General features: G+C 29.0%; 1 protein-coding gene across 3 annotated transcripts in view; it reads left to right on the top strand.

Annotated features, from left to right (window-relative positions):
* Positions 1 to 6,722, top strand: part of LOC129906805 (uncharacterized protein DDB_G0288805) — a 298,594-nt gene that overhangs the window by 175,521 nt on the left and 116,351 nt on the right. The window lies entirely within an intron of this gene.

Raw genomic sequence — 6,722 nt, forward strand, 5'->3', positions numbered from 1 at the left:
ACGTTTTCGAAAATCTGCAAATTTTGAAATGGAATAGGTATTTTTGAAATCTAACCACAAGAGTTCTAGATGGAATATATATATAAGCTTGCAACTCCCAGAAAAATATTTAAAAATCATCAAAAATGTTTCTAAAAATTTTGCACCTCAAGATACTTCAATAAAAAATTATTTTTTTTTTTTCATTTTCATGATTTTAACATCGATTTTTTTTTACATTTTATATATTGGCAAGTATTTAGAGACACAACTGCTATATCAGGTTCCATTGGAATATTTCGGATATCTTAGCTGATCGAGTTATAGAACAACTCTAAATCATATTCCCTAACTAAAATAACGACCAACGAAAAGTTTCTCTTGAAAAACAAAATTTTAAGGCTATGAGTTTAAACAACAAAACTGCCAACGGGGAGCGGTATGTATCATTGTATTTCAAAATGCTGTATGATAAAAAGTCTGTATTTCAAAATATTGTAAATTCAGAATCCTGTAACTTATAAAATAATACAAATTTCTGTATCTTGAAATATAGGGATACAAAAATACCATATTTTCGCAAAATATCGAAGCAGCTTTAAAAATTGCGTGAACATTCGTGGAAGTTTTGAATGATCATACAATTTGATGCAGTTGGTGATTTTTCAAAGCAATGTATGTAAGATGGATAAAAAAGAAAAGTAGAAAAAGATGAAAATAATAATATGAAATATAAAAAATGTAAAAAAAAAGTGCTCACTTTTTTACATTATCAAAACGATTTTTTAGCATTTTAAAATACAGAATTTTGAAATACAGTATTTTGAAATGCAGAATTTTTCATTACAGTATTTTGGTCTTGCAGTATTTTGTACATACAGAATTTTGAAATACAGTGCTTTGACATACAGCATTTTAAATACAGTATTATGACCCATACAATATTTCGACCCCAACCATTGCCAAAGTCTGAGACAAAATTGAACCCTACAGATTTTCTTGCACGTTATTAAAATAGAAAGGAGGAAAAATTATATGGGATCTGGGAGAACGAAGCACGTACAGTCGTACAGCCATGGGACTGGTGTTAAATCAATCTTGAACGCTATTGCACGACTGCATACAAAGTGTGAAAATCGTATGTGTGGTTATAGAGATATTACCATATGAAATTCATATTAAAAATATATACAAATGAAGAGTAATTTCATTAAATTTCGTTCACAATTAATTACATAATAACATATTTCGAAAAAGTCTCTAAAGATTTTGATCAAATTCCGTACTATGAGTGATTCAAACAACACTGCAACAGAGCAATGGCGTTTCTTTTTTTTTTGTCAAAAATTGACATATTTTTTGCTTATTCCTAGACGCGTATAATTTACAGACAGATATTTCTTATCATTTGAAACAAATTTTAAAAACTGTATTGGAAAATAAAAAAAAAAAAATGCACGACTAGGTCGCACGTACTTTTTGTTACGGTAAAAGTAACACTTATTCAAAAACTTTTTATCAAACAAAAATAGGAAAAATTTTTAATTCGATTTTTGAAGGAATTTCAAGTAATGTAAAAAAATGAAATCTGTTTTTATAATTAATTAAACACCGTTTTAAATGATCATTTACACAAAACCAAGTATGCCATTTGAGTTTTTGTATAAAAATGAATTTAAAAAAAAATTGAATCGTTAGAGCCGTTCAAAAAAAAAAAATGTTTCTAACATTTTTCAAAAAACAAGTTGGTAGGTAAGCTATTTTGAAGAAAATGTTATTCAACATATAGAAACGAATTTTCGATAAAATTTATCAACCCGCTTTCAAAAAATTGAAAATTTTTAACGTTTACGAATAAATATGTTGGTTGAGATCGGCTGTGTTTTTTACAACGAATTTATAAATAAAAAAACCATTCTATGGCAGGTACCCTTAGGAACGGTACAAAAAATATTTTTTTTTTTTGACGTGGTAACGTCTTATAAATCGATGAACCATGGCAGCCACCACAAAAAAGTGACGCCATTTTCTAACGTTACACTCTCGCACTTTCGCAGTGCGGCAAAAAATTTCAATTAAAAATTAAAAATAACCTATTAGAGATACAAAAATCTTCTATAGCTTATTTGAAAGATAATAATCTAAAGCTTTATCCAAATGAAGGATTATTAAAAATTCCGTCATTTAGTAGGGTAAACAGGGGTAAAACAGAAAGATGAAATTTGGGCTAAAATCTAAACGCAAAGTCGTAGAGAATTGATTTTAGATGAGATTAATTTAAGAATAACTGCATTTCAGAAGAATTTTGAAACGAAGCTGTAACGTTTTGTTTGAACGTTGTACACGTGTTGGGGCTATGACAAAATGATGATTTTGGGTAAAGGAAATTTTTTTTGACAATTCTAAAGATGCCAGGTGAAAGATAAGGGAGAAAAAATTAAGGGTCTGATACGGATTTTTTTCCAACACTCTGCGTTTCGAAATATGAATTTTTGAAAAACACCTCGTTTTTTATTGGTATTTTTGGGTAATTTTTGATTTTTAGTTTTTTTTTGGCGCGTTCAAAAAATCTCAAACTTATAGGACTCAAACTTATGAATACATGTGCAAAAACTTTTTTTAGTTTAGTGAGTTTTGACTGAATAACGGAAGAAACAAGTTTTTAAAAAACACGTTTTTTGACCGTTACTAACCGATTTTCATGGTTTTTTATTTTTATCTTTTTTTCTTTAATAGATACAGGAATAAAGTATAAATGGAGTAATGATAGACCATGACCACGACTAAATGTGTGCGAAGTTTCAATCATTTTAGTAAACACAATTTTGAGATAACGGTAAAATAAAATTTTAGAATTAAACAGGTTATAACTTTTGACCAAGAGCAGATAGAAATTTTATTAAACTTTTATGAGCATCCTGATACAATTACCTTTCATTTGGTTTAACACACATAAACTAACTACAAGCTACACAATGTTAAATCAAGAAACTTGCGAAAAACCTCAAAACACCAGTGGAGATCTGTTGCCCCCCGAACAGCCACCAGTGTGGGAAGTACCGTAATCTCAGTCTGGAAATTCGACATGGTTGACTTTAAAAAATTCTAACTTCTCTTGTAGGCATCTTTGAAATGAGGTTGATACGTCATATGAAAGGTGAAATAATAAGCTTTCACATGGTGTTTATTTTGTATAGGTTGTCAAACAAAAAAATTGATTCCATAGCCTGAGAACATAAAAATAAATGTTTTTTTTTTTGCTTTTTTTAATGAAATTTGATCGAGTTCAAAAAATTCTAGCTCTTTTTGTAGATGTCTAATAGACATGATCGATATATATATTTTGAGCTAAGACAATAAGCTTTCAGATGGTATAACATTTTTTATATAGGTTGTTAGGGAAATAAATGGAATTAATGACGTGAGAAGATAAAAATTTGCTTTTTTTGATGAAAATGATTGTTTTCAATAAATTATTTTTATACTCTTTGCGCATTATAAAAATTTAAAAATAAAAGAAGAAATACTTGGCTTTTAAATTGCATAATTTTTTTTGTAAGCTTTTAATAAAAAAATTAATATAATGAGAAAATAAAAAAGGTATTTTTAGCTTTTTCTTGTAAATTATGATTGTTTGAAAAAAGTAAACTCTTCAATTGACTCATTTTAAACAAAACCACACAACCTGTTTTCTGACGACGTTATCACGTAAAATCATCGTCCGTAAACCGGCTTTATAGACAACCTCTTTTTTTTATATTTTATATAGGTATTGGCAAGGATTTAGAGAAACAACTGCTATATCAGGTTAAGTTTTCGTAATGTTCCATTGGAATATTTCGGATATCTTAGCTGATCGAGTTATTTTTTTATACAAAAATACTGTATTTTCGCAAAATATCGAAGCAGCTTAAAAAAATTGAGTGAATATTCTCGGAAGTTTTGAATGATCATACAATTTGATGCAGTATGGTGATTGAAAAGTAGAAAAAGATGAAAATAATATATGAAATGATAAAGAATTCTTGAAAAAACTGTCATTTTAAAGATCTGTATTTTAAAATGCTGTAGGTAAAAAGGCTAAAAAATGTAAAAAAAAGTGCTCACTTTTTTACATTATCAAAACGATTTTTTAGCATTTTAAAATACGGAATTTTGAAATACAGTATTTTGAAATGCAGAATTTTTCATTACAGTATTTTGGTCTTGCATTATTTTGTACATACAGAATTTTGAAATACAGTGCTTTGACATACAGTATTTTAAATACAGTATTATGACCCATACAATATTTCGACCCCAACCCTTGCCAAAGTCTGAGACAAAATTGAACCCTACAGACTTTCTTGCACGTTATTAAAATAGAAAGGAGGAAAAATTATATGGGATCTGGGAGAACGAAGCACGTACCGTGCGTCGCACAGCCATGGGACTGGTGTTAAATTAATTTTGAACGCCATTCCGCGACTGCATACAATGTGTGAAAATCGTATGTGTGGTTATAGAGATATTACCATGTGAAATTCATATTAAAAATATATAGGGTAAAGGTAAATAAGGGTAATTTCATTAAATTTCGTTCAAAATTAATTACATAATAACATGTTTCGAAAAGTATATAAAGATTTTGATCAAATTCCGTACTATGAGTGATTCAAACAACACTGCAACAGAGCAATGGCGTTTCTTTTTTTTTTTTGTCAAAAATTGACATATTTTTTGCTTATTCCTAGTCGCGTATAATTTACAGACAGATATTTCTTATCATTTAAAACAAATTTTAAAAACTGTATTGGAAAATAAAAAAAAAAATTCACGACTACTTCTCAAGAACTTTTTGTTACGGTAAAAGTAACAATTATGCAAAAGCTTTTTATTAAACAAAAATAGGAAAAATTTTTAATTTGATTTTTGAAGAAATTTCAAGTAATGTAAAAAAATGAAATCTATTTTTATAATTAATTAAACACGGTTTTAAATGATCTTTTACACAAAACCAAGTATGCCATTTGAGTTTTTGTATAAAAATGACTTTAAAACAAAAAATTGAATCGTTAGAGCCGTTTCAAAAAAAAAAAAAAAATGTTTCTAACATTTTTCAAAAAAAAAGTTGGTAGGTAAGCTATTTTGAAGAAAATATTATTCAACACATAGAAACGAATATTCAATAAAATTTATCAACCCGCTTTCAAAAAATTGAAAATTTTGTTTTTTATACAACGAATTTATAGATTAAAAAAACCATTCTATGGCAGGTACCGGTAATAACGGTACAAAGATGTTTTTTTTTTTTATTTCAAAAGTTGGCTCTTAGTTATACTAAACAATCAAATTTTAATTTTTATAGCAACCATCGTTTTTTTCAAATATTTTTGTTGGCATATAGGTAACATATTTATTTATTTAGGTAACCAAACTATAAAGTTATGAGAAATATAGTGATGTAGAATTTATAGTCATATAATTTAATCAAAGTTTGGCGCATTTAGCAGTAACATCCTGACAAGAATGAAATGAAAAGATACTAAAATAATTCAAGAAATATGTACATAAATATGTTGTTCAAAATTTCAAAACCAATTTGTTAGAAAAACTACGGTGGGATTTTATGGGCTAGTATTGTGTTCTATCCTTGATTAATCTTTCATTTCAATACCGTACTAACTTCAATATATACTTTATTATATCCAGTCATTAATTTGATCGAACATGGTCCTTCTTCATTTACTCCATAATATTGAAATTGTATAAATTGTATATGCAGAACCTTATTTTGGGAATAAATGCAATTAACAAAAGCTTTTTAAGCCTTTATTGTTTATTCATCCCCTTTTCCCGGATCTCCTGAAATTCTCACATAAAGCCAGACTGTGCCATTAAAGTGAAGTTTTTAACTCCTGATTCCTAGCAATCAGTGCAAAACAAACACAACATATACAAACACGTATATATCCTACATATTGTTTGTATACTCATCGCCAGCCAAACAATTCGAAAACTTAATTATTTCAAAATTCTATCGATTGGAACAATGGCACACATTACTCTTTGTCCCCAAAACCCCATTTCAACGATAGATACTCTTCTGTTGTATTAAATAGAGCTCTGGCAGGCTGCCTGCTGAGTATAGATTCTTAAAAAGGCTTGCCTTAACTTTTTGTTTGTTACCCCTTCCGTCCGATCGGACCTCAAGCCTCACTCGGCACCACTCTCAAACAATGTTATTTTAATTTATTCTCCGATTTCCATTCGATGAAAGCAATTAAAAGTTAACAAAGTGCAAGGAGAACACACAAGGTGGTGTGTGTATTATGTAGATATAATGGAGTGCTGTCCTAAGTCCTCCTCTGCCAAACTGTGCCAAGGAGCACAATTCATTATTAAACGTCCTTCACATGCAAACACACACAAATACAGATTGTGTGTATTGGATGCAATAATTTCGGAAATCTACTGTGTGCCACGTGTGGCTGTATTATGCCGAGTTTGCAATGTTAAAAATAATCACTTGGTGATTTAACTCAATTAATCGAATTCTAAGGCATCCTTTGGACAAGGACGAGAAGGGACTTTACTGTCTGGAGCATAAATAAATTTATTCAAGTTTTTTTTTGTGTGTTACACAATGTAATTCAATGAAATGGAAGACACACAAAAAAGTGTTAACACGAAACAGGACACACACATGTGTCCATGAATACATACAAGGATCGCAACCTTATAAAAGAGAACAAAATGATGGA

This window comes from Episyrphus balteatus, chromosome 1 (genome assembly GCF_945859705.1).
Source record: "Episyrphus balteatus chromosome 1, idEpiBalt1.1, whole genome shotgun sequence".
NCBI lineage: Eukaryota > Metazoa > Arthropoda > Insecta > Diptera > Syrphidae > Episyrphus > Episyrphus balteatus.